This window comes from Chlorocebus sabaeus, chromosome 9 (genome assembly GCF_047675955.1).
Source record: "Chlorocebus sabaeus isolate Y175 chromosome 9, mChlSab1.0.hap1, whole genome shotgun sequence".
Taxonomy (NCBI): domain Eukaryota; kingdom Metazoa; phylum Chordata; class Mammalia; order Primates; family Cercopithecidae; genus Chlorocebus; species Chlorocebus sabaeus.
In genome coordinates, this window is record NC_132912.1 from 93,643,219 (window position 1) to 93,656,348 (window position 13,130).

The following is a 13,130-nucleotide window of genomic DNA, read 5'->3' on the forward strand; positions in this document are numbered from 1 at the left end:
TGTTAAGAGGCCTAATGAGCCAGCGGATGTTCGGGCTCATTGCGAAATGAAGAACCTGAGGGGGATTTTATTTTTCTTAATTAAACAAACAAACAAAAAAACCTCTCCGAGCACTACACTAAGCAACAAATAGGTACTTCCGTTTTCTATTTTGACCGCTTATGGAAAGAAGCGAAGATGGAATAGAAGCAGCCGAATGGGGTGAGGGTGGGAGCTCTGAGAAGAGGAAGAAGGAAAAAAAGGAGGAAGGGGGATTCCTTAAGCCCCTGGCACTTGAGAGATGGGAATGCTCCGGGGACGAGGCCTCCAAGGGGGTTAAACCCATTTAGACTAATCCTTCCTGGATGTCTAGAAACAGTCCTCTTCGCTCTGAAAATAGACCCTGATTGCCCTTATATTTCGACTTCAAAGCCTAATATATTGAAAAGAGAGTTAATTTTCCCGTAGCGTTCTGGAAGTCTTACACATAAGCAAAGAAATGGCCGGTTATACTGTTCTATAGAGGAATCCGCGAGGTGTATGTTGATTTAATACCTATTGGCTAAAATTCCCCTTAGTATCTAAACCCTGTCAGAGCGACTGATTTTTATTGTTTGTGAGACTTGCTTCATTCCATTTCGTTTAAAGGTTTCACTGGAAGCCAGCAGTGATTTCTTTAGTTTAAGACTCTAAAAATAATCAAATCTGTTTTCTTTTCTTGTTAGGCCCTAGCGGATTATAAATAAGAAGAAAAGGAATAAAAATCTCAAAGTATATTGATCAGAGTGCTGAATAGTACTTCCATTCTTCAAGGTGTGTATTAGCCCTGTTTTTCCAGATAAGGAAACTTGTTTGCTCTTGCAATCAGCTAGTAAGAAATAGTTATGTTTCAAACCCAGGTTTATCTGATTACTATGCCCGTATTTTTCCCTGTACACATTCAAAGAAAGTTTTAATGAAAAGAAAAGAAAAAAAAAAGCCCTCATGGTTGGCCAATGTTCACAGCTCTTTCGCTGTGATCAACATTTCAGAGGCTCCTGTCTGCCTAGGATAAGCAAACTAATCCATTGAGTCAGAGGAAGAATGGAAGATAATATCTAGGCCACAAAGCAATATTATCTAATAGTTAAGAAGATGGATGAGGAAATTTCTTCAACCTTACTTATGTCAGTTATTCTCTGTTTCGCTTTTCTTGGTTTCAGTTATCTGTGGTGAACCATGGTCCCAAAATATTAAATGGAAATTTTCAGAAATAAACAACGTGTAAGTTGTTAATTGCACACTATTCTGAGTAGTGTGATGAAATCTCTGTCTTACCCAGGATATGAATCATCCCTTGTCCAACATATCCACACTGTATATACCACCCACCATTAGTCACTTAGTAGCCCTCTCTCTTATCAGATGGAAAAAAAACAAAAAAAACATAGTATATATAGGATTGAGTACTATCTGAGGTTTTAGGCATCCACTGGGGATCTTGGGAGATATCCCCTGAGGAAATCTCAGACAAAAGACAAATAGTTTGTTGCTGGAATGCATCTAAGAAACCATTTGTTCACCCTTCAGTGCAGAGGAGGAAATAGAGGCTGGGAGAAATTTTATAACTTGTCCAAGATCATATGTGACTGCATTGAAATGTCTCCATTTTTTATTTTGAGGTGTAGAATTGTCTTAAAGTCTTTTAAAAATTCGTTCATGACATTTTTTCATTTTAACTTTTCAACTCATTTTAACTTACTTTGACTTTTGTATTCTTCCCCTTGAATACCCTAATCAGTTCAGCTTATGTATTCTGTCTTGGCTCTGTCAAATAATATTCCACAATAATTACACACAGATTTTGAAAATTAATCGTTTTATTTGTATTTAAACCTCTAGTCAATATGATTTACCACCTACACTCTTACCAGCCCTCACATAGCCCATTTATATTTCACAACAGCTTCTAGTTTTTGCTTTTGTCTTGTTTTAGTCCCTTTGGGATACCATAACAAAAATATCATAGCCTGGGTGACTTAACAACAAACATTTACCAAGATCAAGGCACCAGCAAATTCAGCATCTGGTGAGGGACAATATTCTGGCTTATAGACAGCCATCTTGCTGTGTCCTCACCTGGCAAAGGGGGTAAGAGAGCTCTCTGGGTCTCTCTCTTTTTTTTTTTTTTTGAGACAGAGTCTTGCTCTGTCACCCAGGCTGGAGTGCAGTGGTGCGATCCCAGCTCACTGCAACCTCCACTTCCCAGGTTCAAGCAATTCTCCTGCCTCAGCTTCCCAAGTAGCTGGGATTACAGGCACATGCCACGACACCTGGCTAATTTTTGTATTTTTTGTAGAAGAGACCGCGTTTTACCACCTTGGCCAGGCTGGCCTCAAACTCCTGACCTCAAGTGATCCGCCTGTCTCAGCCTCCCAAAGTGCTGGGATTACAGGCATGAGTCACCACGCCTGGCCTGGGGTCCCTTTTATGAAGGTACTAATCCCATTTAGGAGGGTTCCACCCTCATGACTTAATCATCTCCCGAATCATCTTCCCTCTCCCATCTGACAAAGGCCTAATGTTCAGAATCTATAACTTAAATGAAGAAACAAGCAAGAAACAACCCCATTAAAAAGTGGGCAAAGGACATGAACAGACACTTCTCAAAAGAAGACATACAGGTGGCCAATAAACATGAAAAAATGCTCATCATCCCTAACCATGAGAGAAATGCAAATCAAAACCACAATGAGATGCTCTCTCACACCTGATGCCATCACAATGGGGAGTAGGATTTCAATATACCAGTTTTTCGGAGGAAACAAATGTTCATTCCATAACAACTTTTAAATTGTGTGACATATAAATACAGGAAATAATCATTAAAATACTATTTTTTAAATTACTTTCTCCTTCATTGTCAATATAGCGTCGAGTTCAAGCTCCCTTTTTTATAGAACAGTCACCTCTATTATATTATCCCTAGTGATGGCTGAGTGTATTTCCCAAGAGTTGCTAGGTTTTTAATTTATAAGCTGTCACAATGCATAAACATACTTATTGAAAATCTCGGCTTCTACAGCATTACTTTGCTTATGTTGAGTTTAAATTTCATCTATCATTGTGTTATTCCAAAATCCTGACAGAACAATCTGGAATTCTTTCAGTTTCCCTTTAACCTTCACTAACAAATAATTATGTCCTCATAAAAATGCCAAAATCTAGTGTATACTTTTCCATAATTTTCTCACAAAGAAACGCTAAAGATATAGCTTCACAAAATATTCATAAAATATCTAAATATTCATCTAAATTTGTTGTTTGTTCTGCCCTTAGTTTTCTGGTGTTTAAAAGCCATATCAAGGTGTTGCTTCCTTCTTCCCTCCCACTGCCCGCCCACTCTTCGACAGTTATACCAGAGACAGTGAGTAAAGTGTTGGCATCTAAATCAAATCATGTCTTTAGTTTTTATCCCTTTTATTCCTTGCATTTAAAAAAATTACTGCTTTTAAAAGTACCAACTCTTATCTAGACTCCCATTGGCTACAATAACATTCTCATAAGATTGTCAGTGAGGGCACCTGAGAATACAGCTTTTTGAGGTTTCCAACTGGCAGTCTCCTGCTCTCAGAACTGCTCTGGGGGAGGGCAGAAGAACTGTGGAGTCTTACAGCATAGTTACTGTCTTCTTATGCCCTTCTTCCCTCTAGGTACTCATCTAGCTCATCTAAATGCATATGCGTAATCCCATCTATGAAAACCCACACATATCCCTCCATAGGACATAAGCTTAGGATAGTTTGTTTTGCCATAAACCGGCATACCCTGACAACCTAGATGTACTTTAAAAAGCACAAATAAAGCTTCCTAACCATAGGGTTCATTGGCAACTCACTAGTCAGTCAAGCATGCTGATATCATGTCTACTGGGGGTCTGATGGCCTCCCATGCCCAATGCAGTGAACTTCCACAGGGCTACTCTTTCATTTCCCCAAATTTTTCAGTCTCTCACATTTGTACCCCATTTTCTCACTCAACTAAACTAATTATCTGGGTGTCCTTTGCCCCAGAATTGGGTGAGACAAGACTAGGCAAACTAGAATGCTTAGACAGTGTAGCACTAAAAGTATTGCATATAAATATCCAGATACTACCCTGTGGCCATTATTGGGGCTACAGATCACTATCACAGAGACAGAACACATATGCTAGAGACAGGGACTCAAATCCATCAACACAGACATTTTTGAGGCCCAGTTAGGGTAAAAGCAGTTAGTCTGGGACACCTGAATGTCTCCTTCTCAGTGAGAGTACCCCTTGCCATAGTTAATATCATTCTTTCTAGGGTTTTAAAGCACTTTTAAGTTATCTTTATTATAGTATATACTGTTGCATTATGCTTCATATTTCCATGACATCTTCCCCATTAGACTGTGAACTCACCAAAGGGATATTTCCTTACTCCTGCCATACACTAGGTGTCCAATAAACATTAGTCAGTTGAACTGAGTGTAGAATAATGCCTATAACCAAGAATCCGTCATGTTTCAAGGTAATTGTTCAGCTTAAAAAATGAATCGTGAGTTTTGTTTTAATTTAGACATACTAAAAAAAAAGTACATTTTTTCTTTGATTTTTTCCATTTAGAAAATTTTCATTCTATTTACAAAGTAAATGTAACCTTTAAAAAGTTTCCACCAAACAAGATAAATGAAAAATCCAGACAACAGCTACATCCAAGAGCCCTTATTTATTTTATTAATTACTCAATTTTTCTTAACCAGGACTGTTTTCAAAATATAAGTGATGCATGCATACCCCCTAGTGGGGAATCTATTCAGCAATGCAAATTCCACAGAGACAGCTTTCATGGAAAGTTTTTATCAATGAACAAATTTGACATTGTCAGCTTCCAATCCTTCCTGAAAGATTTCTAATGAGAAGAAAATTTGAATTCCTCAATTAAAAAATTGATTAAAGTAGCAACAATTCATTGAGTCAACATTAATTAAGGAGTGTCTAATGCAAACCAGGTATTGTTTTAGGAGCTTTGTTTTAAAAGGACACATTAAGTTTGAGATACTATTGGATTATTCAAGTGGAGATGTCAGCTGTGCAAATACAATTTCAGGGGAAAATCTCCCAAGAGGAAAAGGAGTTACAGAAGAGTCCTGAGGATTTAACTGTGGGATGCACCAACATCCGGAGATCTTGGAGAGGAAAAGAAACCAACAAAGACTAAGAATGAGGGGGCAGTCAGGCAGGAGAAGAACTAAGAGAAATTGGATATTTAAAGTCAAGGGAAGAAAATGTTTCAAAGGGGGTAGAAATTGACTGAATTAAGTGCAAAGTAAGGCAAGAACTGTTTCAGTGGAATGGTAGGGGTAAAGCAGATTGGAATGGATTCAAGAGATCAAAAGAGAGAACATGGCAATTCAGAAGGTGGACAACTTTTGGAGTAGTTTAACTCAAAAGGGCAACCAGTAATTTGGACAAAATCTAGAGAGATTTGTGATATTTCAAGATAATCAAAATAGAAGTAAGGCTTTCATTGAAGTAGTGATAGGATACATCTTATTCTATAGTTTCTTTAGAATTTTATGAATCCTTCTATATTCAACAAAATGATATCTTAATGTAAAATTACCATCACGGTCATATCCCATGTCTAGGAAAAACTATGCCTAATCCATTATTTTATTTTATTTGTTGAGACTTTTTTTTCTCGAGATGGAGTCTCACTCTGTCGCCCAGGCTGGAATACAGTGGCGCGATTTTGGCTCACTGAAACCTCTGCCTCCTGGGCTCAAGCACTTCCCCCTGCCTCTGGCTCTTGAGATGCTGGGATTACAGGCCCCTGCAGCCACACCTGGCTAATTTTTGTATTTGTAAGTAGAGACTGGGTTTCGCCATGTTGGCCAGGCTGGTCTTGAACCACTGACCTCAGGTGATCCACCTGCCTTGACCTCCCAAAGTGTTGGTATTACAAGTGTGAGCCACCGCACCCAGCTTGATCCATTCTTTTAGTCATTCAATAAGCATGTCCTAGCTACATATTAATAGGCACTGTGCTAAGTGCTGGTGTCGATAAATAAGGCAGGATCTCTGCTCTGCAGATGTTCATTGGTAGAAGAGACAGACAAGTAAATAATTACAGTACAATGTGAAAGTCTCCTAATATAGGTATGAAGCAAACATATGAGAGCCCAGAGGAAAGAGATATTAGCTCTGCTTGGAAAGACCAAAGAATTCACAGAGCTAACATATCAGCTCAAGTAGAAAGTTCATTAGAAGACTGGAGGAAAGGAGAAGGCAATGCTGACAGGGTCCATAAACACATGGAAGACTTGCCATAGTGGTGGAAAATGGCAAGGGTAGACTTGTTGGGGCAGATCATAAAGAAACCTGTGTGCCGGCTGGGCGCGGTGGCTCAAGCCTGTAATCCCAGCACTTTGGGAAGCCGAGACGGGCAGATCATGAGGTCAGGAGATCGAGACCATCCTGGATAACACGGTGAAACCCCGTCTCTACCAAAAAACTACAAAAAAATTAGCCAGGCGCGGTGGCAGGCGCCTGTAGTCCCAGCTACTTGGGAGGCTGAGGCAGGAGAATGGCGTAAACCCGGGAGGCGGAGCTTGCAGTGAGCTGAGATCCGGCCACTGCACTCTAGCCTGGGCGACAGAGTGAGACTCCGTCTCAAAAAAAAAGAAAAAAGAAACCTGTGTGCCATGCAAAGTAGGTATGAGTTTTACTCTGTGCAAGAAGGGTCACATTATTTTTCTAAAATAAGTTGTTGACTGACACTTATTGCTCAATAACACATTTAAATGTTTTTTCAAATACTTAAAAATCTAAAAATGATTCTTAGCTTGCAAGGCATACAAAAACAGGTGGCAGACCAGATTTCACCCATGGACCATAGTTTGCTAATCTCCAATTTAGACTAACTACTGGCAAGATATTTGTAAAATTCTAGTGTTCCAATATTATCATTTTAAGTTCTCAATACAATGCACTGCTGTTCAAAAACTTCCTTTGTAATTTTTATTCACACTAGCAGTAGCAATTGAAAAAGGCAAATTAAGCAATATCATCATCAAGTCTAAGGGTTTAAATCAGAGTGTCTTTTTTGAATCACAGTCTTCAACTTCACAATTTGGTACTGCAATATAGGGTTATTCCATAATTTTCATATCTGGAAACCAGTTTCAGTGCAAAAAATGGGCTAGATCATTCCTACCTAGATGAGCTTCCCAAAGATATAATTTTGTTATATATGAATAAATCTGTTTGTATGCTTTTTTTAAGGGACAGGGGTTATATCATCAATCACAAGAACCAAATCTTTGATTCAGCCATCACTGGTGAGCCAAGATGGATATTTTAACCTTGATGACATTAATAAGTAAATTTCTTTCAGCAGCTCAAAATTGAGTTCTCAACATCCACTATAGCTATTTGGGGCATGAACTGTGTGTGGCCCATGGTTAATGCCTTAGCTATTATTTGTATGGCTTTTAAATTTAGAGCTCAAAGTGGTTTCTTGTTAATGGTACAATAAATTGGCTTAAATTTTGTGTCTTGACAAAATCTTGTCACATCGTGCTTATATTTCATAAGTCTGATGGTAACACTGACCCCTACTGGAGTCCCATCTGTAGCCATGGTTACCAATTCTGAAAAGTGTACTTTAAAATTCTAAAAAAAAAACCTCTTCTCCATACACAAAAATAAGCCACTTCCTAATGTGCCTTTTTGAAGCACCATTTCCAAAAAAAAATTTTTAGTCATTTCAAAATACTCTCCAACACAAATAGCTTTTAGGTTTCTATACACTTATCAGCTGCAATGAAAAAATGCCAGAAATAACTTAGGTTTTTTCATATAACTTGTCTTGCAAGCTCTAAGCCATATTTACAACATACTGAGCAGTAAAAGCTACAGATATTACATTTGTAAATGTTAGTTTCTGTTTAGGACTTGTGCTTTCTTTTGCTTCCAATAAACTTTCTTTTTAAACTTGCCTTTTATGCAAAGTTTTTGTTGCCTGAGCAGTTTTTTGTTTGTTTTTTTTTTTCACTTAATATGCAACCATTTCTAGACAGCATCGCTGTGAAAGTTAATTTTATGTTTCAACTTGACTGGGCCATGAGGTGCACAGATATTTGGTCAAACATTATTCTGGGTGTGTCAGTGAGCATGTTTCTGGAGGAGATTGACATTTGAATAGGTAGACTGAGAAAAGCAGATTGTCCTCCCTAATGTGGGTGGACCTCATCCAATCAGTTGAAGGCCTGAACAAAAAGCTGACTGTCTCCTGAGAAAGGGAAGATTCCTTTTGCCTGACTACCTTTGATCTGGAACATCAGCTTTTCCCTCCCTTTGGACTCAAATTGAAATGTCAGCTCTTTCTTGAGCCAGCCTACCTGGAACTACACCATCAGCAATCCTGGTTCTCAGTCCTGTAGACTCAGACTGAAACTACGCCATCAGCTGCCTTGGATCTCCAGCTTGCTGACTGCAGATCTTAGGACTTGTCAGCCTCCATAATCACTTAAGTTAATTCCTTAAAATAAATCTCTCTTTCGCTGTCACTTTACATACACACACAAACACACGTTGATTCTTTTTCTCTGGAGAATCCTAATACCATCATTTATTCTATTTTTATTTTTAAAATCCTGTTGAAATTCAGTCCTCTTCTTTACATTTATTAAGTCTATCATTACGCATCTTTTCCCTATACCAGTCATAGTTCTTCCTTTGATTTCTTTCATAGTGGCTCCTGAAATTGTATTTTTTAAAAAATCAGGCACACTGTGCATCTTAAAGAGGTAGGACTACCTTTATTTTCACAATCGAGCATGTTCTTATGCTAATTTTTGTAAATACAAGCCTACATCTGTCTCATTTTCCAATTTTTAATAGAAACATGGGTATAAAAAATATTTCACTTTCATTTAACTGCACTTAAAAACTAATATTGCGAGCAGGGGCAGATTACCCCAGCACAGAAAGTGGACAAATTTTTATGATATCAGGTCAGTAACGAGTTTCTGGGGGAAGGTAAGAAGATGAGGAAGGAACTACTATGAGCTGTGAGCAGCTCCCTGGATGGGTGATGTCCTATGGAGTGCCATTAGAGTTCTAGGTTTAGCAGTTAACCCCTCTGATCTGCTTTATGAGGGCTTCTGGGAAAGGCTGGGCAGATGGTTCACTGCACAGACTTCCCAGATATGTGATGAATAGGGCAACTGTATTGTCAGCCTGGAGTTAAGGCATCTTTTAATCTCCCAAGAGCTCCTATAAGTGTCCCATCATGTGGGACGTAGAGGATGGTTCTGTTTCAGTTGCTGGTGTATCATACTAGTGCACCATGTGTACAGTTCAGTGAATTTCTGGCCATGTGATTAAATAATACATCCAACAGTGTTACAATTCTGTTGATATGGGAACGAAGTCAAACAAGAGGCCATGAGTTCATTTATTCAATCAGTTACTTTTGGCTGAGTACCACCTACTTTATGCCAGCTCTGGATATACTCTCAACACCCTAGATCTCTGCCTCATGTATGTTCCTCTTCCACTTCATGTGTCAAAATTTAATTCAAGCATTACTTCCTCAAGGAAACTGCCCTTTTTCCTCTTAGGATCTCCCAAACTTACCCCCTCAATCTGGGAGATAAATCTCTGCTTTGTGCTCCCAGTACATCCGGCTAAATCATTTTATAATATGGATTTCTTGCCTGGCTCCCCCTCAGCCTTAAGCTGCAAGAGGACAGGTTTGGGTGGAGCATTTTTCAGTTCACTCAGGAGGGGTGAATGAAATAAAAGTAGGATAAGGCCAAAGTCTAATCAAGCACACACCCAAGCCCACACACAGCCCAAAAAAGAGAGCTCTTCTGGGAGGATTAGAAGGGCCCAATGATTGCGTTGGATGTGAAAAACATCCTCTTTTTCTAGGCTTCCCGCAGAGGAAGAAATTACTGAAGAGCCCTCCTATCTCAGCCCAGGACTTCTACTTGATATAATGGAAATAATATCTCTCTCATTGGCTATTGCAAGGATCAAATCAGATAACTGATGTAAAATGCTTATCATAATTATACAGTACTTTTTTTTTTTTTTTTTAAACAGAGTTTCCCTCTTGTTACCCAGGCTGAAGTGCAATGGTGCAATCTCTGCTCACTGCACCCTCTGCCTTCCAGGTTCAAGAAATTCTCCTGCCTCAGCCTCCCAAGCAGCTGGGATTTTTAAGAGACAGGTCTCATTCTGTCACCCACACCGGGGTGCAGTAGTGCAATCCATAGCTCATTGTATAATAACATCGAACTCCTGGGCTCAAGGGATCCTCCCATCTCAGCCTTCCAAGTAGTTCAGACTACAGGTGTGTGCCACCACTTCTGGCTAATTTTTTTTTTATTTTTTGTAAAGACAGGGTCTCACTTCGTTGCCCACACTAGTCTTGAACTGGCTTTAAGCGATTCTCCTGCCTCAGCTTCCCAAAGTGCTGGGATTACACGTGTGAGTCACTGCTCCCAGTCTTATACAGTACTATTATCTTCCAGTCACAAATGTCTATGGTCTTCTTCAAGCTGCAGATTCTTGCTGCCACAGCCATCCCTTCAGGTCAACTTCTGACCCCTCTTCCCTATTCATCTCCCCTATTCTGTCTTGTCCTTTTCTTCTTCCCACTTCTCTCTCCCCCCTTCCACTTCTTTCCTTTCCTTCCTTCTCCTTTTCTACTTCTCCTTTCCTCCACTCTCCTTCTCTCCTCTCCAGTCTCCCTTCTCTTCTTTTCTCTTCTTCTCCTCCTCCCTCCCCAACAACTCTAGTCTCTGCTTTGCTCAGGAAGCAGTACACTAGGCAAGAACTGAAATAAATTGCCTCCATCCACATGTAATTCTACCACTACTAATGCCTTAGATTTCTCAGATATAAAAATGAATATTGATTTTAAAAATAAAATAACAAAAAGTAAAAAACAGTACTTCTGCAAGTCTATATCTGAAAACAGTAATAAAACAAAGATAAAAATCAGCACTTAACACACAGCTGCTTTGAAAATAAGATACATACATAAGTACTTAGCAAGTTTGCTGACCCTCAGTATATTGCTAAATACTGATTGTTATCTATTCCTATTCTTTCTTACCTTTTCTATTCCTCTTCACCTAGGCTTAGGGTGCAGAGAAGAAAAGAAGTGTATATGGTACAGTCCACAGCAAAAGTTCTGTGACTTTCAAAGAAGCCCACTTTAGTCTCATACTAGCATCAGATAATTAAACCTTCTCCTAGCCAAAGCAATTAGGCAAGAAAAAGAAGTAAAAGGCATCCAAATTGGAAAGGAGGAACTCAAATCATTCCTGTTTGCAGACAACATGATCTTATACATGGAAAACCCTAAAGACTCCACCAAAAAACTCCACCATTTAAAACTAGCAAGTAAATTCAGTGAAGTTGCATGATACAAAATTGACATATAAAAAATCAGTAGCATTCTGTATGCTAATAGCAAACTATCTTAAAAAATCAAGAAAATTCCATTTACAATAGCTACAAAAAATATACCTAGGAATAAACTTAACCAAGAAGGTGAAAGATGTCTACAATAAAAACTATAAAATATTAAGGAAATAAAGATGACACAAATAAGTGGAAAGATATCCCATGTTCATGAACTGAAATAATTAATATTGTTGAAGTAGACATTCTATCCAGAATGATCTACAGATTCCACGCAATCACTATCAAAATACCAACGACATTCCTCACAGAAATATCTTTTAAAATCCTGAAGTTTGTGTGAAACCACAAAAGTCCTCAAACAGCAAGAGCAGTCCTGAGCAAAAAGAGCAAAACTGGGGACATCACAAAGCCTGAGTTAAAAACATGCTGCAAAGCTATAGTACCCGAAACAGCATGGTACTGGCAGAAAAACAGACACATAGACCAGTGATGTAACAGAATAGGGAGACCAGAAATAAATTAATGCACCTATAGCCAACTGATTTTTTTTTAAAACAGATGCCCAAAACACACATTGGGGAATAGACAGTCTCTTTAATGAGTCATGCTGGGAAATTGGAAATTCACATGCAGAAGAATGAGACTAGACTCCTACCCTTCATCATATTAAAAAATCAACTCCAAACAGATCAAAGGCTTACATGTAGAAACTGAAACTATAACACTACTATAAGAAAACAGAAGTGCTCATGACAAGCATTGGGTTGGGCAAGTATTTTTTAAATAACACTTCAAAAGCACAGTCAGCAAAAGCAAAAATAGACAAATGAGATTAAATCAAACTAAAAAGTCTCTGCACAACAAAGGAAAACTTTAAAAGTGTGAACAGACAATGAAGATATTTGGAAACTATGCATCTTACAAGGGTTTAATATCCAGAATATATAAGAAACTGAAATAACAACAACAAAAAAGCTAAAATAAATAACCCATTAAAAATGGGCAACTTGGCCAGGCATGATGGCTCACACCTGTAGTATCAGCACTTCAGGAGGCTGAGGTGGGAGGATTACTTGAGGCCAGGAGTTTAAGACCAGTCTTAGCAACATAGCAAGACTATTGCTATAAAAGGAAGTTTTAAAAATTATCTGGACACGCATATAGCTAAGACAATCCTAAGTGAAAAAAGCAAAGCTAGAGACATCACTCTACCCAACCTCAAACTATACAACAAGGCTACAGTAACCAAAACAGCATGGTATTAGTACAAAAACAGACATGCAGACCAATAGAGCAGAATAGAGATCTCAGAAATAAGACTGCACATCTACAACCATCTGATCTTCGAGAAACCTGACAAAAGCAAGCAATAGGGAAAGGATTCCCTATTTAATGAATAGTGCTGGGAAAACTGGCTAGCCATATGCAGAAAATTGAAACTGGATCCCTTCCTTACACCTCATACAAAAATTAACTCGCTTGTTTGTTTGTTTGTTCATTTATTAAAATTAACTCATTTGGATTAAAGACTTAAATGTAAAAAGCAAAACTATAAAAACCCTAGAAGAAAATCTAGGCAATACCATTCAGGACATAGACACAGGCAAAGATTTCATGATGGAAACGTCAAAAGCAATTGCAACAAAAGCAAACATTGACAAATGGGATCTAATTAAACTAAAGAGTTTATGCACAGCAAA